Source organism: Falco punctatus (genome assembly GCF_963210335.1).
Source record: "Falco punctatus genome assembly, chromosome: 18".
Lineage (NCBI taxonomy): Eukaryota > Metazoa > Chordata > Aves > Falconiformes > Falconidae > Falco > Falco punctatus.
Genome location: NC_137598.1, coordinates 111,425 through 139,267, shown reverse-complemented (window position 1 = coordinate 139,267; position 27,843 = coordinate 111,425). Strand labels below are relative to the sequence as shown.

Here is a 27,843-nt window from a genome sequence, read left to right as displayed (position 1 = left end):
GAGAAAAATGTGGAAGTTTGATAATCAAGGGTAAGGTTGGGGAAGGCAGTAGGACCTGCCTCAAGGGAGGCACTTGGTCAGCCTGTCTTCCTTGCCCTGTGGTGATGGAGTCAAGGTGCTGCAGTTAAGTTGCTGATGCTGGCACCTGCACAGGTTCTTGTATATTAACTGCACTGTTGTTCTGTTGCAGGCATGTGTGAAAAATTACCCTGCTGAAACTACACTAATCACAGCATATATACTTGCAAGCACAGGATGCAAACTGTGACCCTGCCAGGTATGGGCAAGCTGCTATTCTCTCACACTTGATTATGACTATTTAGTGTATGCACAATAGCACCACCAGTGAACCCCATTTATATTATGCTGGCACTTTAGTGTATTAGGTGCTGCAAAAAGAAGCAAAAATGCTCCTTTCCCAAAAGCAGCAGCTCAGAGGCCAAGTGTGGGACTGGGGCTCTGGGCGCATCTGTAACTTGCTCTCTGTGTCTCTTTGGATTTTATGCAATTTGTGCTATACAGAACATTAACGCAAATGTGTTGATCAAATCTCTGTGACTAACTAGAAATTGAGATTTTATTTCTCCCTTCTATCCAGTAAGAGGTAATAGACACCATGCCCAAAGCTTATTAGGGATCCAGATTGCACCTGTATAACCCTTGGTGTGTTCCTGAAGAGTGTGTGTTGATGATGAACTTCTGATTTTTTTATAAACCTCCTATTTACAAACTAATTCTTGAGCACAGACACAGGCTGATCTGAGAAAGCAGCACTGACACATACCTTTAAAATCCATTATATTTTTGGTAAATCTACTGCTCTCTCTGGCCTCCGTATTAGGAAAGACTCCATGTCAGAAAGCCTATCAATGGTAAAATTAAGGAATGAAACCATTATCCCTTTTATTATCTGAGATTGTTTGCAGTTACTACCATCCTTTTAACTTGAGGTCTGAACTAGTGGGCAGGTATTTACCCCTAGGCAGGGTGCCACCACCTTCCTCACCAGATATCTTATTGCATGCTTGTGGAAGAGTTGTGACAGAAACAAGGCATGTCCTGCGGGAGGGTCACCCAGTGAGTGCTGGGTATAGCTCTTGGGGCAGACTCTGGATGGGGAGAGCTTTGCTGGTGGCTGTTGGATTTGTCATCCATCTGTCATTAACCAACAGCTTTTGAAGGCCATAGCAAGAACCTGGGCAGGGGACAGTGTGGTAATCTAGCACCTGCTCTTGCTAGCAGTGATGTCCTTGTGTTTTCTTTGCTCTGCCTGGGCTTGCTGAGAAGCCTGGACAGGGTCTCATCTAGCAAAGCAGTTGTCCATTTGTTGATGTTTCCATGTGAATTACCCACTGCCTGTGGTCACAAGATCCTGGAGTTTCATCTGGCCATGTTCCCTGGCACCTTTTTTTGTTCCAGGAGAATAAATTTCCACCGGTGCCTGTAACTGCATTAATTACTGAGCATACCTGGAGGAGCTTGTGTGAGCTGACCAATTCTTCCCTGAGGCCATCTGGGAATCAGAAACAAGGCCGCCTGGAGTCCCTGTGCCCTGAAAAGCTGGATTCCCTAGGAGCGTGCCTAATCAGAGCAACAGGAAGGTGAGATAAACGTGTGCAATATCCCAGAGCTTTGATATTTGCCCAGGAAATGGGATACCTGCGGGCCTCTTTCTGCCTATGGGAGATGTGAACATCCATCTGGCACTGCATCATGCCATGTGAACATGCCCACAGGTAACTCTGAAGTTTGTTCAGTCCCTGCTGAGAACATGCCTGGCCCAGACATGGATACCATTCAGCGCTGAATGCTCTAGCATCAAGTCAAGCTCGTGTACTAATGTATACAGATGGAGAAACCCATGGCTGGCTCTGCTAAATGACACTGCGGGGCTGTTAGCAACTGCTTCTTCCTGTAAAACTCAGAGCCTGAAAGACTAGGGGTACCTGGTTGCAGTGCTGGAAGCAGCAGCTGTGTATCACATTCTCACAGGCCCCTGCCAGTCCCTACTTGTGAAGCTGACACAAGAAAACACTTCAAAGCTACCCTGGTGGAGCTCCCAGTAACCTGGTGTGGTATGCCTGTATGGGGTGAGGTGGGGTTTGCTTGCCTAGACAGAGATGTCCAGGGATGTGAGAGATTCTGGAGTACATAAGAATTCACTCCAGGGGTGGAGGTTGTGACACAGGACCTACTGGAGTCCCATGCCCTTCTGGAATGACAGCTGGAGACAAAGCTGGGTCTCCAGGGCATCTCAAATGGCACCAGAGACCTGCGTGGGCAACTGAATCCTTATTCTGGTTGTAAAGCAGACACTAGCTTCACTTGAATCTCTCTCCAGACCTTGCCAGGGCTTAGTTTGCTTACCTTAATACCAGTCTCTAAGTACTATCTTGGATTCCCCAAGGTGCCCCACCTGGACAAGTCTCCCATGGACCCTGTGTTTGATCTGTCAGCATTGTGTGGATGTCTGGAATACCTCGAGGTGTCCAAAGCAGCACTGTGAGTCAACATGTACAGTTGAATCCTGTTCCATTGACTGTGGTAGGAAGCTGTACATCCTGCTCCCTTGTAGGCAAACAGACTGGAGCTGAAGCTCCCAATGGGCTCTCCCTGGCTGGATGTGATCTCTGGTTCTAAATGGAGTCTGAGGTGGCAGCTGAGATGGTGGTGCTGGCACTGGGTATGTCTGTGATCAGGCGAGATGTATCTTAGAGATGAGATTTAGGACTGTGTCTGTTTTACTTGCTTGTATCCATTCGAGAGCTGTGTCTTGCAGGGTGCTTTGGACACCTCCTGGTGCTAGCATGTTTTCAGTGCAAGTGGGTTGTGATGCTTCCAGTTCATTTTATAGGGGTGATGCTGATTTTACCATTTGAGTTTCCTGGTCATAATGTCATGTGGGACAAATGATATGCTCTTCACATTCAATTATAATTAAATTATTAATTTAACTATCACCCAGATTCATCATTCTATCAAGATAAAAGGTTATGCTGATAAAGTATATTTTCTGTGAACTCCTGTAAAGCAGCCAGCTATTCCCTGCCCGACTGACAGGCCTGTAATTACTCAAGTCTTCTCGTTTACCTTTCTAAATGTACAAAGAATTACCATTTTTTTCCTATCTGCTGGACCTCCTGGCTCTGTTCTCGCTTCCTTACTTCTAGCCATAGGTCTGCCTTGGCCAACTCTCATACTAGCAGACCCAGGCGGTCTGCACAGCTTTTTGCCTTTGGTCAGGGCAGGAGCTCTTGGTTATCTCCAAGATTTCTTCCTGTAAGGGAGTCATGTTTCTGCCTGTCCTGAAAGGTGGGAAGCCACCCCTGGGTTTGTTCTTCCTTTTCTGTGAAGCAAGGTGTGACCTCCTTACTGATAGCAGTATTTTCAAGGAGATCTGGGTCACTAGATCAGTCTAAAGGGAGCTTGCAATAATTTTGTGGCATCTTTTGTTGAGGAGAAAACAGGTCTTTGATCTCACAATGATCTTATGAAGTCTGAGAAGTTTTCCAACCCTGCACACAGGCAGAGCGTGGTGTCCATCCATGCTAATGAGGTCATACTCCCTGGCTGGTGCTCACACATCAGTCCTTCTGGCAAGCCTACCTCAGTTTCTCTTGTGCATTGTGCATGGCCACTCCTCATGTTTTGGTCTGGCCAGCTCCTTGGGTGTTTTCTCGGTTATGATCTGGGGAAGCAAGAAGCCTGGAATGGGAAATCTGGGAATCCAGCTGACAGTCTCAGGCTCTCTTGGATCAAATTTTTCTCCCTGCAAGCTTAGTGAACCCTTTGCTAGGTTTAACAAGCAAACCCAGGTCTGTGCCCAAGTCCCAACCCACGTGTATCTTTGGCTGCTGACTCTTCTCACCTCACTTACTGTGTGTGTGATCCTCTGACCTGCCTCTTTCCCAAGTAGCTCCATGGAGATCTGCTGCTGAATGGAGACCCTTTCTGCGCTTGCCACTAGTGGACATGCAACCAAGGAATCAGAGCAGCACAAATGGCAAGTTTAACCAACTCATTACCCTTCAGTATACCACAAATAGAACAATTGGCTTTAGACCCCTCTCAAAACCTCTGCTGTCTTCCTGACAGAAGGGTCACAGCGTTTAATGCTGTGTGCATAAGCATTAGGCAGCACTGGGGAACTGGAAACTACAAATACTTTCTCCTCAGGCAAACACGATAAATGTGTTTTTACATAAAAATGGAATGGGGGAAAAGATAATGAGTGTAAAATACCAACTCTAGAGGCTCTGATATGAAGGGAAGCACGGAGTATCGGGAACAGATGGATTTGAAAGCTTGAAAGACTCATCAGAGCAGTTCCAGCTGCCTGAACTCATAAGGCAAAAAGGAAAAGATGGCCAGAAAACATCACCAGCCTTAAGACATGGGCAGTTGTGGTGTTGGCAGTTTTACCCGACATGCTTCTGCAGCATCCTAGAAGGAATTAGCAGCTATTTGACTAATGGGGTCTGGTTGATAGTGGATATTTGGATTTACAAAAAGTATGGGAAAAGCCCTTCTATGACAGCTCTGAAAGGAATTTAGTGGTCAGAGCTTAAGGGGACAGTACTTGCAGGGACTAATGGCCTGTTAAAGGGTGGAGACCGAAGACTAGAACATGTGTTTGGCTTTCATGGAGAAGGGGAAATAAGTGTTCAGTGGTGTGAAGATCCGTGTTGGAGCTGGCAGTGCTCAACATATTCACAAGACAAGGAGATAATTGTGAGTGGCAGTATTTTTCATTAGTGCAATATTGTTTAGGATAGTAAAATCTAAAGCTGTCTGTGCAGCCCTGTGCCAGCTCCGATGTCCTTGGCTACTCTAAAAAGAGATCCTGCAGGTCTTATGGCTGTTTGTTGTTCTTGGCCTCACTCGATGCCCTGGCATCCAGTGCCCCAAATTTAGCATCACAGGACAAAAAGTCACTGTAAGGAGATCTGTAAGGAGACAAGGACCTGTAGGAAACAGAGTCCTCGCCACGTGTATTTGGCTTTGCTAGGGCGCCTCACGTTTGCTCCAGAGAAAATTTGCCAGGACCAATATTCAGCAGTAGCTGCAGAATTGGCTCAGGGTGTCTTTAAATACACTGATATGCACCAGATGCTCAATTAAAAAAAATAAAAGTCTTTAAGGCTATTTAAATTTGTGCTGAGGGTAGCATGCAGCATCTGGGTCTACTGGTCTGTGAACAGATCCAGAGCTGGCCCTGTAGCCTTCAATAGGCCTCTTGCACTGCCACCATAACCATAAATGTTAACAATTCTCTCTCTCTAGGGGATAGAGTAATTTTTTTTTGTATTGCATTTCATATTTAATACACCTTAAAGGCTAAGAAGTATGTCAGCACCTTAATACTGCAATGTACTCTAGGACTAAATGTAATAGATACCATGAATGATACTTGGACTGCATCCCAGTCTGCACCCTGCACCTTTTCCCTGTGTGTTTTAGGGAATTTGTTCCCAGGATCTTAAAGATGAAGAATGCCTCTTAAACAAGAGGCACAAGAAAGTCTTTGAAATGGGTTGCAGGTTTAATGTTTGGGAGGAATGCTTAGTTTGGACTCCCTAAGGTATCTGTGATCAGATAAATGGTGAGGGGCTGAAGTAAGAAGGGACACAAATGCTTGACCAAAAGTTTGAGAAAGCTTAAAAAAAAAAAAAAATCTCCTCAAACCAGCAAAATAGACAAATTTGAGAGGGGAAAAAAAAAGTCAAGAAACCAAACAAGAGGGTCCCATTCAGTGACATATGAATTTGCCAAAACTGCAATAAATAGACAGGCAGATCTGAAGTGTGAAGTGTGGAGGTGTACTCCCGCTTGTAATTATACAGAAACAAACACACTTTGTCATCTTTGTGGGGGAAAGCGTCCTTACAAAATGCCTAGCATCCACCTTGTTGCTGAGATTAATACAATGGATATTTACATGTTAATGCAACACATCTTTGCTCAGACCATTGTAATGTCATTAAAAATAAGTAAATGCATTCAAAGGATTATTGAAAGGAAAATTACTAGTAGTGGATAAAAAGAAGCCCTGAAAAAAATATCCAGGAAAATGGAGGTGAGAGGTGATGGGCACGAGTAGCATTAAGGGAAGGTTGAACTAGAAATAAGAAAAGAAGTTTCTATGCAGAGGAGCAGTCAGGAGATCATTCTTTCCAGATGTTTGTTCAACCCCATCTTATAAACACGTCTATATGCTCCAGTGCAGCATGGTTGTATTGGTATGGTATCTACCTTCGTTCATACTATTTTAGAAGTGTTATCAAGCTATTTGCTCCCTAATCTGTGTTTCTGAAATGGACTGTTCTTACATAGGCTCTGGGCACGTGTCCTCCCTAAATTGCAGCCTATTGTTTTCAGACTGTTTCTCCCAACTTGTCAAGGTTATTTCGAATTCTAATCCTGGCTTGATCTAAGTTGATCCACGTGCAGATTTAATAAGAAAAGTCTTTAGGCTGTCATGAAAGTCAGGTGTGGAACACTGAATAACACTGGGCCACGGTCAGAATTCATCTTGATATCTTTTCCTGTTTTAAGCTAAAAACATCTCCCAAGTGATTTTTTTTGTAATAGTAGATGGTTTTGCACTTGTCCTAGAGAAGCTTAACTTAAATGACTTTCTCTACCTCATCTATAGGAATGTCATACAAGATGGTGTCAAAAGCTGTGTAGAAATCTCTGGACATGGCATCTTCTCTGGGATGTTGGGAGGATTCTTGGAGAAAACTGCTGAATGCTCTGGACCTGCAAGTCTGGAAGCCTTCTGTGATGAAAATCGTCAAACCCAGCGAATATGACAATTAACTTCCTAATCTGTTACTTCCTTTCCTTCTATCACTGAAGATGTCACACTTCTTCCCCCAGGCTCCCTTTTGAGTAAAGGCTGCAGCAAAGAGCCACGTGCTTGTGACTGCTGCCTCTCGACACCATTTGTGCATGTTGGGGTGCTGGAGCACCCCTTGCCATCACCCTCTGTGTGCTGCCAGTCCTTTACAGAGCAGCTGTGGGTGCCTCTCAAGTCCTCTGAGGTGGTGGTCTCCTTTGGAGCCCAGACCCTCTGACTTTGTGCTTAATTCCCTGTGTTGTTCTTAACTGTCCATCCCAAGTAACCTGATGTATTTTTCCTTTCTTTTCCCTTCTGTCCTATGCTTGATGCCAGTGCAAAGTTTCTAGTTTTGAAAAGCTGGTCTTTTACTAAATTCCTCCTGCTGCCTCCTCATCAGAATAGTTTTCAGTTGTTGTTATTTCTTTAGGTAACCATGAGTTCTCTTCAGTATCTGTGTAGATTTCTGTTCCATGGGCTCTTCCTCACCAATTTTTAGCAGTTTATAAAGCAGCTGTTTGGGTTGCTTTTTTTCTTGTTTTTCATCCCTTTTGGCCAGAACCATCTAGAAAAACTTCAGCATTAGGGTTTTTGTTTGTCTGCTTTACCTTTTGGGTAAGAACTGTTCTGCCAATGCAGTCATAAAACTTGCCAGGCAATGAGTGATTTACAAGATCCTTGTCAAGCAATTCTGAGTAGCTAAAATCCCTTGCTACCACCAAATACTGGGTTTTGGATGATATTGTGAACCACTCATTAAAATGGCTGGTCTGTTTTCTCTTCCTAGCTGAATTTCTGTATGCCTCTGCTCTAGTAGGACACGTTTTTCCTTCTTTAAGTCTTACCCAGAGACTATTTCCTCCTGCAGTTTCATACTCGGTGAATATAGCTATGCTCTTGAGATCCTCCTTTTTCTCCTAGTTCACCCTTCCTGAACAAGCTATACAGTTGGATATTAATATTCCAGACATAAGTTATCCCAACAAGCCTGTTAGGCCAATTAAATCAGAATTTTGCTTTGTATGAAGAATTTGAGCTCCTCCTGTTTGTTCTGTTTATAATGTTTATATACACAGATTTCTAAGACATTAAACACATTGTCCACTATTGGCCTGTCCTCTTATGAACTATAAATTGTTCAAAAGCCATCCTGAAATCAGTGTGGTTTCTTGCTTGTCAAAGGTTATTTCAGAACATTACTTCTCTGGTAATTCAACACTGCAGGGCTGCAGCCTGGGGATGGGACGTGGGTACCATGCTTGTGCTCACTTGTAGCTCCCTGGGGCAGGAGCTCAGCTGGGCTTGGCCTGTTCCTGGGACAGTGGCTTGAAGTGGCTGAAACCAAGCTGTAATTCCAGAAGAGGATTCTGTTACATAAGACAATTTTAGCTTAAACTGTAAAACTCAGCAGATGCTGAAGCTGAGAAGTCTGGCTTGTCCAAACACAAATGTTTACTGCTGTCATCCCAGGGCTGCTCTAACAACCAGTAGGAGTGTTAGAAATGAACAGGCTGAAACTGCATCAGAAACTAGCCAAAGTGTATGAGCGTGGTGATGAATGGGCAGGCTGCTCTCCTGTCTCGGCGAAGCATACCTCAGACAGTGCAGACTGGTCCTGCTGGTGTGATGGGCATGTCAGGCTTGGGCTGCGCTGCAGCATCACTCCCTGCCCTCCTGCCTCCAGCCCCATGCACTGTGGCCACTGCTGTGGGCTGTTCCAGGGATGTGGAACAGGTGGTCTTGTGTCCATCCTCCACCGATGGGTCTCGAGTGGCCCTGGGTGCTGGTGTGAAGCACTGCAGCCACCCAGAAGATCTGATCTGTGACTGGTCAGCTTTGGGTTAAGCTGCCTGTTCACAGGTATGCAGGGATTGGCATCTCCGTGGGTGCTGGATGCGATGCCTTGACTTCTTTTACAGTCACTGGAGACTGAAAAGTATTTCAGCTTGCTCTGGGCACCTCTTATTTGACAGGTGAATTGCTCTGGTTGAAAGAAATGTGAAGGAAGAGCTGGCCAGAGCTTTGTGGTGATCTATTTTGATCTGTTCTTGCAGCGAGCTTTCTAAAGGAACAAAATGCTTTTAAACTGTAAATAAGCCAGGGTTTATTATAATATGAGCTAAAATACTTAACAGAGATCTCAGAGACAAATCAGATCAAATAGGACTAAAAAAGGGTTTATTTAACTCTCCCCTGCCCGTTCGCAGAAGAGAGTATTGCCTCCAGGCTTGTGTTTCGTCATTTTACTTTCTGAGGTGCAGAAAACTCTGTGTGGTCTCCTTTGAGGCTGGGGGCATTTCTTCCTCTTCCAAGAGTGTCTGCTCCCCACATGCTCTCGTGGTGCAGATGTCCCAGCACATCCTGCCGCAGCTGCTGAGCCTAGCCAGCTCTGAATTCCCTGTGTCACTATGGACAGAACCTCAATGAAGATTTGTCTGTGAGGATGGTGGGAAAGGGTGTTTCATCCCTGCATCTTAACAGGCTGCTGCAAAATGTTCCTGGTTCCCAAAGGGAGAGACCAGAGATGCTCCAGAAAAAAAGGTCTTAGACTTCTTTGAGGTACCCGTGCACGGAGAAGAGGAGAAGGAGCTTTCACAGGCCTTCAGCGAGGTTCAGTGGCTCTCCCTTGTGCCTATTGTGCATGCAGGGTGTTTGCTTCCCCTAGATGATCCAGCTAGACACTGCTTTCCCAGATCCATATCCAAGAAGGGCAAGGAGGGTCTGGGGAGCTGCAGGCTGGTCAGCTTCACCTCCTGGTGGACCTTTTCAGGCACATAAAGGACAAGAAATGTCTGGGAACAGCCAGGAGGGATTTACCAAACATGCCTGACCAACCCAGTTGCCTCCTATGATGTGCTGTCTGGCTGCATGGAAAAAGGAGAAGCAGTGTGTAGAGGAATTATAGAGGAATTAAAGCAGGTTAATTAACATTGATAATATACAGCTGTGGGCTTGCTTCAGGGGCAGTGGGTTGGATAATGTGCAGCTGTGGCTGGTTCCTGCTAAGTAGTTAAATAGCTGTAAGGGGTATGGAAGGGGAGCTTTGGATGGAGAGAGACCCAGAAGAAACAGAGGGAGGAATGAGAGTGCCCTGGATGCAGGAGAGGCAAGAAGAGGCGCCTGGAGAAGGAAGAGGCTGAATGCAGCAGAGAGAAGCAGCAGGGTGGACTGGACTGAAGAGGATGGAGAAACAGCATGGCCAGTAGGTGAACTTTTGAAACCTTGTGGGGGATCGGTGGCTGTGCTGGGCAAGGTGTGGGAGCCACTTATTGAAGTTAACCTGGTATGTGATGGTAAAAGCCTTGTTGCAGCCGGCTGGTTTTGATAGTGCTGTGACAGCAGTGGATATTGTTTATATTTATTTTTAGCAAGGCTTCTGATGTCACAAACTATCCTTATAGCCATACTGGGTAGGTATGGGCAGGTTGAATGTATGGTAAGATGGGTGGAAAGTTTGTCTAGCTGTTGTGCTTAAGGAATACTAGTCCACGCTGCTTCTTCTGTCTGTCCCAGCATGGGTACCTGCAAGCTGCCTGCTGATGCTGGCATTTCCTCTTTCCAAAAACTGACTTGGGCCCTCATGAGAGGGCTGCCTTTGCCAGACAGCTCACTCACCAGCATCCATGCCAGCCTGCTGGGAGTCTCTTTAAGAGACCCAGCCCTGCCTCAGGTACCTCTTCTCCATGGCTGTTCTCAGAGCTGCTGATGGTACTTTGCTAAGGACACTTGGGTATCCCACCTCCAGGCCATGCCCAGCTCCTCCTCATGGTGAGCTCCAGCCTCTTATTTCCTCTGTGGGCTTTTCCCTTTCACCGCAGAAAATGGTGCATCTCTCCAGAGTCTGTGGTGTTTCTGCCAAGGGTATGCAGATTAACTCACTCATGGATGCAGCTTCCCCAGAAAACCGTGGCAGAGCAGCCTCCACACTGTACCTGAGGTCTGGTCCTGCTGCCTGGAGAGCCCAGGAGCACCCTTGGCTCTCTTCTCAACACCACAGCTTGGCTTTTCCTTGATGCCTCTGCCAGGTGATGGAAAGAGGATGACTGGAAGCAGGGAAGACCTAGAGGAAGAGGCCCTCCAGGAGCGTGCAGAAGATCCAGGGGCTATGGTAACTCAAGGTGACCAAGGCATCACTGTGAATGCATTTGCATTGTGCCAAGCTGTCTATGCAAATAAGGTCCCCTCATGCTGGGAGGGAGAAGCCCTGTGGTGTTTGGTGGATGGTGAGCCAGCAGTGAAGAGGCTGTGCAGTCCTCTGCTGTGTGAGGAGTTTTATGTAAGCTCTGAATAATAACAGAGCTGTTAAATGACTTCTCAGGGTTGAATGAAAAAAAAAAAAAACCACAAACCAAAAAAACCCAAAGCAATCGTCCTGGCAGACACAACAGGAACTTGAGTGAGGCAAAGGCAAAGTGCTGTGAAGGAAGGACCTTTTTGGTGACTCGAGCTCTTGTCTTCCCCACCAGTGGTCAGAGGCACAGCTGTGACGAGAGTCTGTGAGCACCAACCTCTCTCAAAGGCTGGAGCTCACGCCTGGCCTCTGGTCTGTCTCTGCTCTGCTTTAGGGACTTGCAAATTTTCACTACAAAACTGCTGTTGGAAGGGGGAGCTCACAATGGCCCTGTCTTCCTTTCAGTGTGTGCAATGGGGTGGGGGGCAAATGATGGCCTGCAAGGCACCAGGGCCACTGTGAGGATGGGAAGAGTTAAGCCAAGGGCACTGGTGCTCCTTGTGGTATGCTCCTCTAGGACAGAGCAAGCCTTTTTCCCATGAATGTGTGATATGTAAAAGCACAACTCCCTGAGAAGAACCTGCTTAAGACTTCTGTGGGTGTGCAACTTTTGCCCAACAAGGCAGTAAACACAATTTTCATGCTTCCAACTTGCTGAGCCACCAGTCATGGCACCCTGGGTGCAACCCCTTGTCCCTGGAGGTATGTAGGCAGTCTGCCTCCCCTGCCAGGCTGTGCTGAAGGAGGCATGGCTGAGGCTCACCAGGACACCAAGCTCAGAGCTCTCCCTTCCATCCTGCGGGAAAACTCTACTGTCTCCCTGCGGGTATAGAGGCCAAATGCCAGCTCTAGTGAGCTAAGCAGTGTGAAGGTATTGTCACTGGATGGCCATCATCTCTAGATGGGTTTGGTTCAGGCGAAATCATGCTCTCCCAAACTGTTCCTGGATGGGCGCAGGGAGGTTTTGCTGGGTAGGGACTGTGCTCAGGAGCAATTTGTGTGTTGAGCTCACGTGTAGAGGCTGAAGACAGTTTGATAGTCTGGGTATGGGCTGGATGACGCCAGCTGACATTAGTGCTGGAGAACAGTCCTGGGTGCATTTAATTTACTAGTATACAGAGACATCCTGGCTGGACAAGCTGTAGAGCTGGGCTGGTGAAGGGCTTGGTGCCAGGCGTGGGAATGGTGCCTGCTGTAAGGAACAAGATGTGCTCACAGCTGGAGGACTCCTAGGAGTATTGTGTGGTCAGCACTGGTTCCTTAGACATGGGCTCCTCCATATGTAGGCAAGCAGCTGACAGATTCACAGTGATGGTTTGTGCACAGGGACGCACAAAGGAGTAGGCTCTTGTTGTATATGTGGCTTCAAGCATTTGTGTCCTTTAGGACACAAGTCCAGTGTCCTTGGCTGTGCCTGATGGAGCATGCAATCTTGTGCTTGGCTCATCTCTGGGTCTGAACATGCCATGGAGATGCTGCTTGAAGAGTGCTGCTGTCTCCAAGCTGAGCAGAGACAAGCAGGGGACTGGTTTGGTCCAGGGATGGTCCCATGAGCTCAGCATTGCTGGCTCGAGGGCAGCTTCTGGTGCTTGGCTGCTTCTCTGCGATGGGTTGAAGCCATGTGAGCTCCTCCCTGATTCCGGGAAGAGGATGGTGCCTTTGCAGCTGTTTGTTCTTGGGAACTGACAGTCCCAGGAAAGCTGCCAAATCTCCAGCTGATGGATGAGCCCCTCTCAGAGGCTGAAAACATTTCAGACAAATAGTGGAGCTCTTTAGGGAGCTGCATGTGAGATTAATTCAGAGTGAGGGGGCAGAATTGAAAATGGGGGTGCTGTAAAGTGTGGTTACAAAAATGGGGACTTCTATGCACATGAAGAGGCAAAGCTGTGTTGGGGAGAGAGTCCAGGAAACTCGAATTACTGGCCTGAGACAAGGAAAATATGGAAGGAGTTAACACACAGTGAAGATGTGAGCTCCTGATATGATGGGGAGCCAATGTGCCTTAAGAACAGGTGTTAAAATGAGCACATTCAGAATGATCAGAATGAAATGATTCCTGTCACAGATGGAGATCTAGGGAACTCCTAGCTGCAGTGTGCCATTAAACTCAGTGACTTGGAAGTTAAACATCATCTTCTTTTGGCACTGTTTGTGGGTCACTACTTCCAGCAAACCCTTCTCAGCTGAAAGGTGCTTTAAAGGGAAGCCAAATTACCCTGGGTCCTATGTGGATTGGCCTTTCTTGGGTATCATGCTTATAGAGAGAGCAACAGGAGAGCACAAAACAAATGGCAAAAACAGATTGCAAAGGCTGCTGGCCAAGATTACCAAATGCAGGCAAGTCAATCTCTGCCTCATAGTGCTCACGTGTGGGTCTCTTGTAGTCTTTGGAGATGTTTCCTGACCATCTCCAGCCATCAGCAATGCAAGCAGCTCTTGGTGACTTGTTGGTCTCTCAATCAGGCTGATGCTCTGGTGTGTTACCCAATGTGTGTGCTCAGTCAGTTATCCCACTTGCAGGGAAGCATCACCATCCAGCACCACCAAACAAAATGATATCCATCCAGGAATGGAAGCACAAGCTATTAGAATACATGTCAAGGGTTCCAGTGTGAGGCACAGGGGCTCTTCCAAGCCCTCTGGACTGCAGGCTCCTGCAGACAAAGGAGATGTGCCTTTTTTGAAAGTCTGTGTATCATGTGTGGGATATTTTGGGCTTTTTATCTGGATCTATCTAGGATTTTATCTGGATTTATTTAGGGCTGAGTCCTTTGCTGTAGCCAACAAAGTGGTCCACAGGCTGCTTAGCACAGGAAATTTTTTTAGCTTCTACACAAGTTTGCTGACAGTTTACTGGAGGAGCAGTACAGCATGGCTTTTTCTTTGTGTCCTTACCTGTGCTGCTACTTTAGCCCACCATGCAATCAACCTGCATCTGGTTGCATGTCCCTGTGAGGTGGTCCTCTAACAAAGTCTCTGTGCTGGTGAGGGGCCTGCTCTCCTCCAGCTGAAGTTTCCATCTCTCCCTTCCCCTGCAGTGGTCCCTGCAGGGTGGGGAGCAGCCTGGCATGATGTCCTGCAGATGTTTGGCCCAGGTTAGCTCTACCCTTGCTCAGCCAGCTCACATGCAAACTGCTTAGCTGAGCCTGATGTTCCCTTGCTTATTCTGCAAAGTAGTGTGCATCTCCAGGGAGCAAATCATGCCTGCTTGCCTGAGCAGGTTGAACGTGTCCTGGGTTTTTTTGATGACCATAACTGTGCTTATGAAAATGTGCATAGAAAGCAAGACACAAACATGTCTATCCCCTGTCATTTATGCCCTGATGGCCTCAAGACCCTCAAGTGCCCATGTTGAAAGAACAAGCCGGGGTGTTGTGCAGCTGAGCTGGCTGGGGAGCGCAATGGGATGCTGCTAATGGCATCAGGAGGTCTTTGGGCTGGGGCCATGTCCCTCCCAGAGAGGAGTCTGAGTCACACAAGAAGCCAGTTTTGCTGCCGGTCTGGTAGGCAAATGGGTCCATCTACTGCAGCCCAGCAAAGCAAGTGCAGTGGCCCAGGCACAGCCAGGCTCTGTGTCCTGCCTGCCTAGGGCTGGCACATGCAGGCTGAGGTGTGGGTGACTGCTTATGGGGCTGCTCCTGCCTCCCAGGCAGGTCTTCTCAGCTTCAGAGTAACCTTAAAACTCCTCCAGTTGCTCCTGCCTCCCTGTGCTGTGCTAAGATGTGACATATCGTTCTTTTTCAGGCATCACCTAAGGATGAGATGAAGGCATGAGGGATGCAAAAGCTGTGGGATGGATTCAGCCCTTGTGTATGGACAGCAATGGGTAAGTGTGGATAGCAATTGTGTCTACATGAGACCTGAGCTCCCCTAGAACTTACTGGGGCTGGAGAGCAAATCACTCCCTAGGGTCTGTACTGTCCTCGCTGGAGACACCTGCTCAGTTGTAGGCACCTCCTTGTAGATACCTAAAAGGAGACGTCTGCAACCTGGGGCTGAGCAGATGAAGCAGGTGTGGACAGTTTTGTACTCTGTGGCTGGGAGCAGGCATGGGTTGTGGCCGTGGGGCAACATAGCAAGGTGTGAGAGCAAAGTGACTGTAGAAACAAGGGTGGGGTGGCAGCCCCTGGCAAGGAGCGATCTGTTGGTCCCAGCTGGTACTAGCTGTGTGTCCTATCCTGACAACAGTGCTGCAGGGCATAGGATGTGCTGCTTCCTGGTCACAGCAGGGCAGATGGCTTTTTAGCTGGAAATGATGCATGGGTCAAAAACTGACAAGCAAAATGGCCCTTCATCCATGGAGATGGATGGAGATGTGGTGAAAGTGGACCTAATCTAACATCTAGTCAGAGGTAAGTATTCAAGGTCTTTACACTATGTTCCTCCTTGTGTGCTCTACCCTGGGATCCACTGGGGACGCAAGGCTTGTTCTCACTCCCTGGCAGTACTCTAAAACTGTTCAGAGCTTGTGGCCTTGTGGGACATGGACTATGGCTTGGATATCTCATCCCTAGTATTTTCAGTCCTTGTTTATGTGCTTCCTATTTAACAAGTAGTTCTGCAGCTAATTACTGATGGGACTATTTATAGCAGCTCAGTTCTCCCTAATAGGTCTGTTTGCTCCTCCTGGCCCGTATGCTCCTTTGATATAAATAGAGAGTCAGAGAGGTTTTAAAGCTGGAAGATACAGTATGCAATACAAGATACCAGGGAAGGGGATGAATCCTTCTTGACCCAGGGTTTTGCTGTCCTCTGCTACATTACACCTTCTTTTGCAGATTCTGCCAAGGTTATGGGAGGCAGCGTAACCTCAGAGCCATGCCAGACCTGACTGTGCCTTGCTATGGGGCAAGATATGGGACTGGAGAGACAATTATCTCAGGGCCCTAGCGCGGCCAGAAGAGGAGTCTGGATCATTGCCAGCAGCGAAACGAAGAGATCCAGGGATGCATGTGAGTGTAGTAATGAGACCTGCATGGAATATAGGGAAGTCTGTGTGGATTGGAGAAGGGGGAGGTGAGTGGATGAGTTGTGCAAGAGGCCAGCACACCTCCAGACATGCAGTGTGAGCAGCATTGCTGGAGGCCTGGGCAATCTCACCTCTGAGGGAGCTCTGTAGCAGCAAGGGACCGAAGCTGAGGATAGGGGCAACAGCGAGTATTTCTGCAATCACTTTGCATTTCTCTGGCTGTTAAAGCAGCAGCATTTCCTCACACTACCTCTGCTTAGGCAGGGGCTGGCTCCCATCACTTGTGCATCCCTTTTGCTATCAAACTGGAAGCCAGAGCTGCACTGTGGTTCTGCTGTAGGCTAACGAGAGATGCGAGCTTTGGTTTCCAAAGTTTTCCTGGTTTTGTAAACAACCAGAAGGGAATACTTGACTTAGCATGGGGGTTAGCTGAGGACACTGTGGATGCTACCAGTCTGCATGAATTCGAAAAGCAGCTGAGCAAATTAATGGATAAAAAATGCATCAAGGACCATTAAACCTGAAGATACCATCTTAGGCTTGGGAAATCCCTGAGCCACAGGTCACTGGGGGATGAGAAAACATGCCAAAGATGCTTACCCTGTTCTTGCAGCCTTTCCTTGCTGTCTGCTGTTGGAAATGGTGATAGGCATACCAGAGATGGCTGTCTTTAAATTCTTCAAGTCAGTTACTAATCCCCATGAGCCACTGCTGCTTCAAGACCAGAATTTTGTCTCTGCAGGAGCCCCTGTTGTGCTCAGTTTGCCTCTAGCCTGCTTTTTCCAGTGTTGCTGTGAACCCCCTTCTCCCCTATCAGATTGAAACCAAGAATAAGCCTGAGTGTTTGAGAGAAGAGAGCATGTTATCTGGGCTTGGCTTTCAACAAGGGGCACAAATTTCAACAGACTGGAGTGGGTTTCCAGAGAGTTTGTCTCTGTTCCCACTGCCTCCTGTAAGTTGATCCCTTCTGCACAGTAGTTGCAAACTTATACCCCACTTTGCTGGAGGTGGGCAACCAAAATTATTGACCCCGTTTGAAAACAGCAAAGTTATCAAAGGAAGTGTGCCTCAAATGATGCACTTTAACATATTCTAGCATGTTCATCTTTACCAAATTTAAAGAGCTGGAATAGCAGATTTGTTTCATCCCTGAAGAAGATGCTTGTTTCTGAAGTTATTTCCACAAATTAGGAGCATATGATGCTCTATCAGTAATGATAATTAAGTGTTCTTATACTGAATTGCAAACTTAGATGTTCTGTGGAACTACTTGCAGGAGAAAGAATTACAGAGCACAGTAAAAGTTAGTGGCTTTGGCTCATTAGTGACAGAAGATTAAATAGTGAATGTACTTGAAACATTTGGTACTGTTTCCTGAAAGATAAATCATTAGCATAATCTGGTTCAGCTTGAAAATAACGGCAGGTCTGGTTGAGGTCTGTCGGCAGGCTGCAAACCCATGTGCAATGAGCTGGAGCTGTGCAGGGACAAAGCTTGTTGCAGCTCGGGGAAGTGAGAGCGGAGCAGGGTGGTGTTGGCTGGGGGATGTCCCTGAGCACTGAAGGCAATGGGAGGCAGAGTCCTGGAAATCTTCATGCAAACAGCTCACTGTTGCCTGCAGTATCTGTTGGTTAACCAGGTTTGCTCAGATCGCTGTTTCCCAGATTGCCCTGAGTGCACAGAGACTTTTTGCCTCTCCACCTTCCCTTGGCTAGGAAGGATGCCTTCATATGCCAAGAGTCAGGAAGATTACTGCTGAAAGATAAATGCTGTTGGTCCTGTGGCAGCCAGTGCTGAGAATAAGGCTGTTCAAATAGCAATGAAAACAAACCTCTCTTCACCCCCAAAATGGCAAAACTTTTGAAACTTGACTCTGGGTTTGATGCTAAGGTCTGTGGTTGCTGAAGATGGTGTTGGACAGAACCCTGGGGAAAAAGTGCTGCTTTTCGCACTGCTCTGGTTTCTGAACACAGGCTCTACAGCAATCCAGTGTTGATAAAATAGCAGCCAGATCATTAAGGATCTCGGCTGGTGTTACCTGCCTCTCTCCAGTTGTCTTGCGTGTTTCTTCCTTGTTCTGTATTCCCATGCTGAGTTTTTAAAAGCTCTGTGAAGATGGGGTGATGCTTTCAAGTCCATTATCATTAGCACTGGAGTAAATGAGCAGGCAGGAGCTGTAAAAGTTGCCAGAGAGAAGTGTGGTGGTGCAGGGACTGTGCAGCCCTTTTGGACTGGACAGTAATCCAAGCAACTGAATTGCTTTGGTGCAGGCTGTCACAGCCCCGAGAGCAGTCCTGGAGCTGGCCATCTGTTGCATGCACAGCAGTGAATCCCCAGTTTGTGACTGCTGCCCCTTTCCCCTACTTTCACCTCCTTACCCTGAGCATCCCCCATGGTCAGGGTCTGGATGGTACTGAACTGGGCAACCTCTTCGCCCCCTCCTTGGGGTTGGGCCATCCATACTAGCTGGGTCTGACTGCAGGGAAAACAGATCAGTTGTGAGAAAAGGCTGCAAGAAACTTCTGGTAGGTAGCTTTCCCTCCATACACCTGTTGCACCTGCATTTAAGCTCAAGCCCTTGACTGATCTATACTGCAGGTTTTCCTGTGTCTAGCCCCATACTTGGCCAGCCCTGACCCTAACCTTCTTGGCTTGCTGTTCTTGCTTGGGCTGTTGTGAGAGCATGCCCCTTGCTAGTGTTGCTGCTGCCCTCGCTTGCCTTGTCTTCGCCCTTGGCTCCTGGGTTGCATCCTGTTGAGAAGCCACCCAGACCTGCTGCTTGCCCATAGCCCATGTCATGCAGGCTCAACAGTCACGGTCCAGCCCCCAGCAGATGACTGTGCAGCTCTGCTCTGGACCTCTGGGTGTTCAAAGCATCAGATGAGCTCACACAGACTTTTGAGAGAATTGTCTATTCTGTGGGTTGCTTCCCCCCACCCTCACCATGGCACATCTTAAGGGGCAAGGAGAAGCATGGGCTTATGAGTGCTTCTCAAGGGGTGGTGGGCTGAAGGTGACCAGGACAGTGGTGGGGAAGGAAGTAGGGCTGGTGTGAGTGTGGCAGGGTGAGAGAGGGACATGCTTCCCCTATGTTTCTGGTGTTTCCCTTTGAGGAAAGGGATGCTGCTCTATCTAGCTGTGAGCTTGCCGCATCCCTTCCCCCTGGCTCCTGCCCAGTCCCTGCTCCTCCATCATCTCTAATTCCTCTGCCTGGCTGCAGGCAATCTGCAGTATTTCTGCTGGATGTGTGCAGGGCCAGTGGCTGGGCTTGTGCCAGCAGCCTCACCCTGCTCAGACCAGACAGCATCAAGGCTTTGCACTGTCATTTAAGTCAGGGTCTGATGGCAATGTGACTCAGCTGGCATCAGAGCCGCAGCATCAGGCAAAGCCATAAAGACCAGGGTGAACTGTAGCTCTGCTGCCTCCAAGGTGTGATGCTGGGGTGAGATGGGAGCATTGTCCTCCCCTGCTCTTCCCAGGAGCCTGTGAAAAGAACTGATTTGTCCTGCAGTGATAAAGTATCTCATCTTTTCTGCATGTCTAGGGAAAAGGCTGAGGATAATCTCCTGCTCTGTGCAGGTCCTCTTGGCCCAACTCTAGCAGCTGTTTGCTTTGCAGTGCTTGTGGTGTGGCAGCATGAAGGAGAGACCAAAGGCATGCTTCCTGGGATGAGCTTGCTCTGCTGCTCAATCCTCTCATTAAGCAGTGTCTCATATACTGCCCTGCTTTTCCACAGCTCTCCAGGGAACAGCTCAGGGCAGAGCCTTGCCTTGGCTCCAGGCTCCTGCACATGCAGTTCTAGTTAGACACAGAGTCACTGGAATGAGCTCTGTGAAAACAGAATCTGCTCTTCAATTCAAGTCCCAACTTTGTTTCAGGACAAGCCTTGATTTCATAACTGACCTTGTGCCCTTGCTGCTGTGCAAAGAAAACTGAATGGCACAAACTTGCGGAGCACCCCAGTGTACTTCAGCTTACCCCATGGCATGGGCAACCTCTGCTGGGTGCATGGCACCTTGGGGCCTCGCTTGCACCAGGCAATGCTGCTGGAGCGGGGCTGATGCTTCTTGAAGTGTCATCACCTGTGTCCACACCTCCTGCTTGTGGCAGGAGGGAAGCCAGAGCATCTGGGGACAGGGTGAGAGAGGTAGAGACATCAGTGGAGAAGCAGCAGGACACTAGATGATGCTGTGATGGCATAGAGGTGTGCTGACCCTGCTGCCGCCCAACACTCAGTGTTGCTCTGCTCCACTGGAGCCTTGCTGTCCTTGTCTGTCCATCTTGGGTGGGAAATGAAATGGGTTTGCATGATGAACGTTGCCACATCATCAAATCATCCCAGCCTAAAATTAGCCCTTAATGCAGGAAGGGGAAGGGCTTTGCAATGTGGAGCTGAATCAATAACAGCTTTTCTCAATCTTGCCATACTCCCCGTGGCTGTCCTCAGCAGAAGGAGTGACACACTGTGCCTGCACCCCCCACTTTGTTTAAGCAATGTTACTATTTGGCTGATGATGTCGAACCTGAGATCAATACTTACCAGGTTTCATAGTCTTTTGTATGACGGGGAAAAGAATGCCATTCCTGCTGTCCAGAAACAGACAGAAAGATGTGGTGGTGAAGGAGAGAAGATAAGATATAGTTCTGGCTCAGGTGATAATAAACCAATGATAACTGTGAGATAAAGGAAGAGGAGGAGGCACAGGCTCTGGCTCACTTCAGTGCCCCTCGTGCCTTCTGGACTCTTGTCCTAGCACTTTGAACAATGGCCCCCTCCCTGTAGGATGGGGCTGAGGAAATAATCATCCTGCAGCCTTGCTGCCCATTGAACTCTCACTTGGCTGGGTGTTGCTCAGTGTGTTTGTGAGTCCTCATGAAAGATTTATGCCCCTCTTTAGAAGCGCTCTCCTTAAGCAACTCCTAGTAAGACAAGAGGTAAAGCCCTTCAAGGAGTGTGAGCTTTCTCCTATAAGTGGGAGAGGAATTACTACTGTAGCCTGCAAAGAAATTATTTCTACAACGTGAGTGCTGGGACAGGGCTCTCTCCCTTGCAGCCTGACTCCTGTCTGAGAGAGCTCTAGCTTCTCCTCGCACTGGCATGAGGTCTTCAGGGCTGGGGAGACATGCCAGAGCCTTGCACTCCAGGAGGGAAATGTATGAAATAGCAAATGGAGAAGGATAAGCAGATGGTGATGGTGGGGAGGAGACCCTAGGCTGAAATCACTAGCTCAGCCATAGAACAGCTCACTGGGCCAGGGGGTGCAATCTTTTCCCAGGTCTCCCCTGCCAAGACTGTATCTGGAGGCAGCAAAGGAAAGAGATGCTAATCCTGGAGAAGTGCCAAGCCCTGGTTCACGGTGCCCTCACTTGCCTTGCAGCCATCATTTGAAGCACAGAGGTTTGCTATTTGTAATGAAATACAACATGTACAGGAGGGTTTTTCTCACCTTCTTCCTTCTTCCTGTGCAGGTTTGTGAGGCCTGGACTTCAGCCAGAACGTCCTGGAGACAGACACAAGACTTCCTGCATCCTTTCTGGTACATAGCAATTGCAGAGAGCAGGAGGGGCAGCTAAGCAGGTAGGTCACCAGGGCCTGTGGGGTTGGGAGGCCCAGTGTTGGGAAGTCTGGGGGTCTTGCCAGAATGCTTGGGAATGAATGTTGGATATGATGTCTGTCCTCAGCTGTGTGTGTCCTGGGCAAGCAGCTCTGCTTTAGTCCTGTCCAATTTATTCCTGTACAACGCACAGCCTGTGCTATTTAAATGGTGGGAAGAGGGAAAGTCTCTTTGAATATTTATGTTAGAGACTATGAAATTTAATCAGCAATATTAACAAGTGAAGAACCCTGCTGAGATTCCCAGTGAATAAGAAGGTTTTGACAGAGAAAACGAATAACCTGACAGTAACCAAGAGGGAATCTAGAGTAAAATTGCTTCAAAGGCAGTTAGCTCTCTGCCACATCTTTTTAGACTTTTACTTTATGGTGCCTTTAAATGAAAGACTCCTGGGAACAGCGGTAGCTGGTTTCACAGCCCTGACTTCCCTGTATGGAGAGTGCACACATGAAGGTGCATACTGTGTGTATGTTGCCGTGTTCTGGGTGTGCAGAGTGCCTCTGCCTCGTGGCTTGCATGCCAGTGTGTTTTGCTGGATGCTGCACTTCAGCCTCTGCACCGCAGGTGTCAGGATTTTCAGAGCAGTGCAGCAAGTCACTGTACCACTTGCTGCCACGTTTGACTTTCTCCACACGCGCTGTGTGCTTCAGGTGTGCATAGGGTATTAGTAGGTGCTACTTTTCATGAGCCACATGGAGGATGAAGAGTATGTGTGGCTTGTGCAATACAACTGGGTGTTACAGTACAGAGCTGGGTGCATCACCTGCAGACCTAAACCTGCTGTTAGCTTTGAGGTGGAGCGGCAGCACAGGTTGGGAATTGTTCACTTCTGGTATGCTTTTACCATGGCGAAACAGTAGATAAGGCTGGACTGTGCCAGCGTACGTGAGTACCAGACAAACTAAGGCTCACAGTGCAAACATCAGAGAGCTGATGCTGTCTGCCACAGTTTCAGCAGCAAAGGTACTAACTTCCTGGGTAAGCATGCAGATTTTCAGATGCATGTTGTCCATCACTGCCAGAGCTTGAGGGAACAGCACAGCACATCTATAAGCTATGCCTCCAGGCCTATGAGGAATTAATTTTCCTAGGTGCTTTCCAATGGTAGCCACAGAAAGGTTACAAAACAGGTGATGCAGGTTGACATGCTGGAGAAGCAGACATCTCCAAACTCATGTGAATGGAGCTGCCTCCTGGCTAGAAGATTGCTTTTTGTGTAGTTACCAGGACAAGTTCATAATAGCTCCTGACATCTCCATTTAACCAGGGAATTGCATCCTGTGCAAGAGACCAAGCAGAAATTTTCTTCTCAGATCTGGCAAGATGAAACCTGAGCCGAGGCTTTCCCTGTGCATAATGATCAGTGTAGGGAAGAATCACCCTTCACTGTTGCTCATCCCATTCTCAATGTCTCCGTAAAATGTTTCTTCTTCAGCAGAACAGCAGGTTTGCCTGAATTTTCACAGCATTAACACTGCCATGATGATGTTTTTACCCTTGTGCAGGATACACGCTTGCTCTGCATGTCAGAGTATCTTAGCAATGACAGCATAATCCAGGAGTATCAAATTGGCTTCATCTCCAAGCAGTGAACTGTGGGCTTCACCTTTACCCTGGAGAGGCTTATTAACAAATATGTAAAAGAATAAAAATTGGGCTGAATGCTTGTCTGCATCATAGACTTTTAAATAGCCTTTAACTCAATCTGCTACTCGGAGCTGAACATTAAATGGCTACAAATGGAACTGGTGGGAAAACACAACCTCATTAAATCTATGCACCATCCATCTCAGGCTGGATGCAAACAAACCACATGCAGATAGGACTTCAAGCAAAATAAAAAAGGAATAACAAAGAGATGCAGTCTCAGCCCAGCAAAGGTCATCATCTCTGGTACATCAATTACTCCTTATCCCTACTGGAGCAGTCTGACTCAACCACATGGGATTCTTGGGTCACCATCATTTTTGTTTTTTTCCAGGTTATTTCAGGAAAAGCCCCAAAACAACCAAACCAGTATATTTTTTATTACAGAGGCAGAGAGATTAAACATATCCTAAATTATACATACATGGGGCTCATTACAAACACATCAGGGAGCTTTGGGCTGGCTATAAAAACATTGCAAGGGAAAGCTTTGCAAGTTTGTATGCAGTAAAGAAACCATTGGATAGATTTAAAAAAAAACAAAACAGCAAAGCTGCTGCTAAAACTACTTTAGTGTAGAACCCTAGTCCTTCTCCTGTTTGGAACTGAAGGCTGCTGGCTAACTTTAGTAGTAGCCAGACTGAGTGAACTAAAACCCGAGAGAAACATTGCTTATACCAGCTTGTGAGAAGTCCCTCTCTGGGCTTAGAAGCTGGGTTCGAGTGGAAGCTCAGTAGTCCAAACTCCTCCGTACCTCCTACTGTTGAATTCAGCCAGCAAAGCAAACAGCTCTGTATAAAAGGATGAAAAATCTTTGATATATTAAAATGTGGATAAAAGAGGGTACTGGGAAAGGCAGTCCCACAGTGCCCTGACATAGAACTGTCTCAGATACCTGCCTAGATTTGGCTAGCAGACACTGAGTCACCACAACTTGCAAAACTAGAGCAGATCACCAAATATAGACAGATATGATTTTAACATCGAAAAGTATCCTTTTTTACACTCTTTCATTATGGTTTTACTATTTTATGTAATCTGGTGTGATTTCATGTCTGGATATTTGTTTAGCAAAAGGTGAATACCTACAGGCATCTGTTATTTGTTACATCCCAAACAATATACAAAATTTCTGCACAGATGTAACTGAGGATTGGGAATACAGGTGAGACACTTTGATCCGTGGAAGGGCTGAATGTATGGAAAGCCTGATAAAGGTATCAGTAAGTAAATCCCAAATAGCTGAGAGCTGTTTTCGGCAATCACAGAGGATAACTCTGCAGAAAGAAAGAATTACTAGCTCTGGGGCAGAAGGATGATCCAGCAGAGGATGCTGTAGAGGTTCATCCATGAATCTTTGCTGGGTGAAGCTTAAATAGCTTTGACACTGGCTTGTGTAGTTGGATGCATTTTATTTATATTTTTTTTTTTTTTTTTTTACTTTAACATGCCAGTAACCAGGCTGAATGATGTGCATCTCCCTGCTCATGTATTACTGTTACAGGAAGAAGTTTCTTCATGACTCGTTCCTATTTTATTCCTCTGACTGCTTGTGAAAAAACACAGCAGAGAGGTGAAGGCTCTTGCATTTTGCATTGGAGGAGGGATCCATCTTGCTAAAAGCAGACGATGTAAATGTAGATGCCTTAAATTTCCTTCAGAATTGGAAGCTCTGCAGAGACATTCTGTTTACAAATGGGGAAACCTGTGATCACTCACCCAGATGAGGTTGTCTTATGTGTGTGCTGGGTGTTCGAACACCCTGCTGCAGCCAACAGAGATGTAATCAGTGCAGCCGCTGCAATCTGAAGGGTGGTTCAGCCCAACAAATGCAACGTCTGGTTTGGCTTAACCTGATTTTTGTCCACTGCTGAGGGGTGAGGATTCAGGGCCTAACTGAGTTTCATTAGCTAAAGCCTTTAGAGCCATTTGAAATAATCTAGAGTATCCAAGACATCCCCAAAAACTGTATGGACAGGACTTCCCAGAGACCTTCTGGACAAGCTGCTGGAAGGAGGTATCATTGCTCACAGCGCCAGACACTAGACAGACAGGTGGTCTTTTGTACCTATGTTATGTGCAATGATCCATGTTCCACACTGTCTTGGGCCTTGATTCAGTTGAGCAGTCCACTCAGTGGAAAGCTCTGGAGTCTGCAGCTGATGCCCACCCCTTTTCAATACTGTGAATAGACCTTGGGGTGCGATTTGTTCATAGTAATGTTGATGTTTGGGACTCAACTGCCCCTGGTGAAGCTTTTGGTGATGAGATGTTCTGGAGTATTCTGTCTGGTCTACAGCGATCTCAGAAGGTGCACAGTGCATCTCCTGTGGTATGCCAGCACTTCTAACAACAGACCAACTGTTGTTAGAACACAGTGTGTTCTGCTGAAACCCTGGTGGCAGATCAATAACCACAACTTGCCTTACTGACTTGAATCTCATGCTTCAGAGCCCAATAGAAATTCTGGAGAACATGGACTTGTGGTACTGCAACAGCATCAGCAACGAACTGTGTCCAAAATGAAAAAAAGAGGTTTATTTCAAAATTCATGCTCCAAGCAAGTGCATGCTCTGTCATGGTACATCTGAGCTTGAGATACTGTAAAAGATAAGGATTGATTCCTCCTTTCAGAATGTCTGTCAGTCACAACTGCCACCAGCCTCTGAAGTGAAGCACACCATCTCTTTCTGCTTTCTCAGCAGTGCAGCTCCCACCCTTGGATGGGAGTCAATCCATCCAGAAAGGTTTTTTTCTGTCTTGGTGGTTGTTTCCCTTGTCATTTGAAAGAGGCTGGATTAGTATGAGCTGCATGTTTCCCTAGTCCACAGGACCAGTAAACTCTCCGCTTAAACCCCAGAGCTAATGAGTTACTAATTCCTCCTCATGAGTCACTTTTTGGAGCCTGTTTCCTTTCTCTTTTCTGAAGCTGCTTTCTAATGGACAGCTGTGGAAAATCCACTAGACCTGATGTCTGACCCCATTCAGATCACATATTGGAGCGGACATGGGGCTGACATGTGCATTGCCCCAGGAGTGTGCTGGTTACTATGCTCTCTGAGCAGTGCGTGGGACCTGGGCTTCATTGCATTAGCAATCCAGGTCAGTTGTAGAGTGAATGCTGACTCTGCTGCCTTATAAAGCATCTGAGTATGTGTGTACATATTGCTGGGAGTGACCCTGCTGCAGAGTGTCCCCCGTGCTTTTTTTCTCCAATGTGTTAAACCCTGTCTTGTTTCCTAATAGCCTGGAGCCTTGGGTTGATGGATGCTACTGTTCTGCTCCCCTCCCTGCTTTTCATTAAGTTCCCCAAAAGCATTGCAAAGAGATGCCAAGGTGCAAAGTCTATTAACAGAGGATCATGCAAGGTGGACTAAGACATACAGTTTGACTATTTATGACTCTTCCTGAGGTCAAGTGCTTCTTGAATGCATGTTCTGTAGTGCACCAACACAAACACATACATACCCCTCCACAAGTTCCTACTGTCATGGTGCAGTAAAGGTGTGGAGTTATGATGGGTGCATGGGAAAGAGGTCAATGCATGTTCCATGTAGGCTCCAGTTCTCACCGTGAACCGTCTTCCTGCACAGACTTTCCTCTATCACTTGTTACTAACATAATTTAAGCCCAGGGCTGCAGAAAGGACAAAGGATTTACGTGGGGAGCATCCCTGTCTCTGGCCTGGGAGCCCAGACTGGCTGGCCAAACAGTGCTGTTTGGCCTCAAAAATGTATCAGGGGATGCAGGTAGCCACTTGACTTTGTCCCTTTTGGAAACCTCTGCTGAGATTGACAGCCTGACGGTTGAGTGAAGTAGTTGTCTGTTTGGAGGAATTATGGGAGATTATTTATTTATTTATTTCTACCAGGAATATGAGCACTGGCACAGACTTGCTCCCACACGGAAGTGGTTAACTTGGCAGTATCAGTGGAGGAAACCCAAGCACTGTAATAGGTATTCCTGTTCTGCATTTTAAAAACAGCAGGAAGATGTTTCTTGCTAACAGAGATAATGAAATACTTTCTCCTCCACAAGTAAGGAGGCAGGATGTGAAGTGGCAATTGTTGAAGATGAACTTCTTTCACCTCCCCTCTTCATTAGATAGCTTAAACCCAGCACTAGTAAAAGGATCAGCTGGGGAGTTCTCCCAGCAATTAACACTGAACTGCTTTAAAGATCTGTCCCAGTCCATCTGCATTCCTGCACACTTCCAGTCCTCCTCACCTTCCTTGTACTCGTCAGCCGTTAGCAGTCTCTCTGGTGTATAGATGTGATTACATATCTGTAACTAATCTGGCAGTATGTGTTCAAACTCAGTCTGCTGGAGCTCTGAGAGCACCACAGTCACACCTTCACACAGCAGCAGATGGCATGGATTCATGGCCACTGTGGTGACACAGGGACCTCCACGTTGGTCTCAGCCCCAAGCAGTCCAAGCAATTTTCCTTCTGGATGGTGGCATAGGTCCAGGTATCCAGATGAACCGAGGATTTAAGGTTTAGATACTTGCTGCCATCAGCTCTGACCCCATTTCATA

The 27,843-nt window shown here is 47.2% G+C and overlaps 1 long non-coding RNA gene across 1 annotated transcript in view; it reads left to right on the top strand.

The window, feature by feature from the left end:
- Positions 1-27,843, top strand: part of LOC308054866 — a 47,603-nt gene extending 19,760 nt beyond the window's left edge. The window contains exon 3 of the long non-coding RNA XR_013924260.1: positions 191-27,843. This is a non-coding gene — a long non-coding RNA (uncharacterized lncRNA). The remainder of the gene's footprint in view (positions 1-190) is intronic.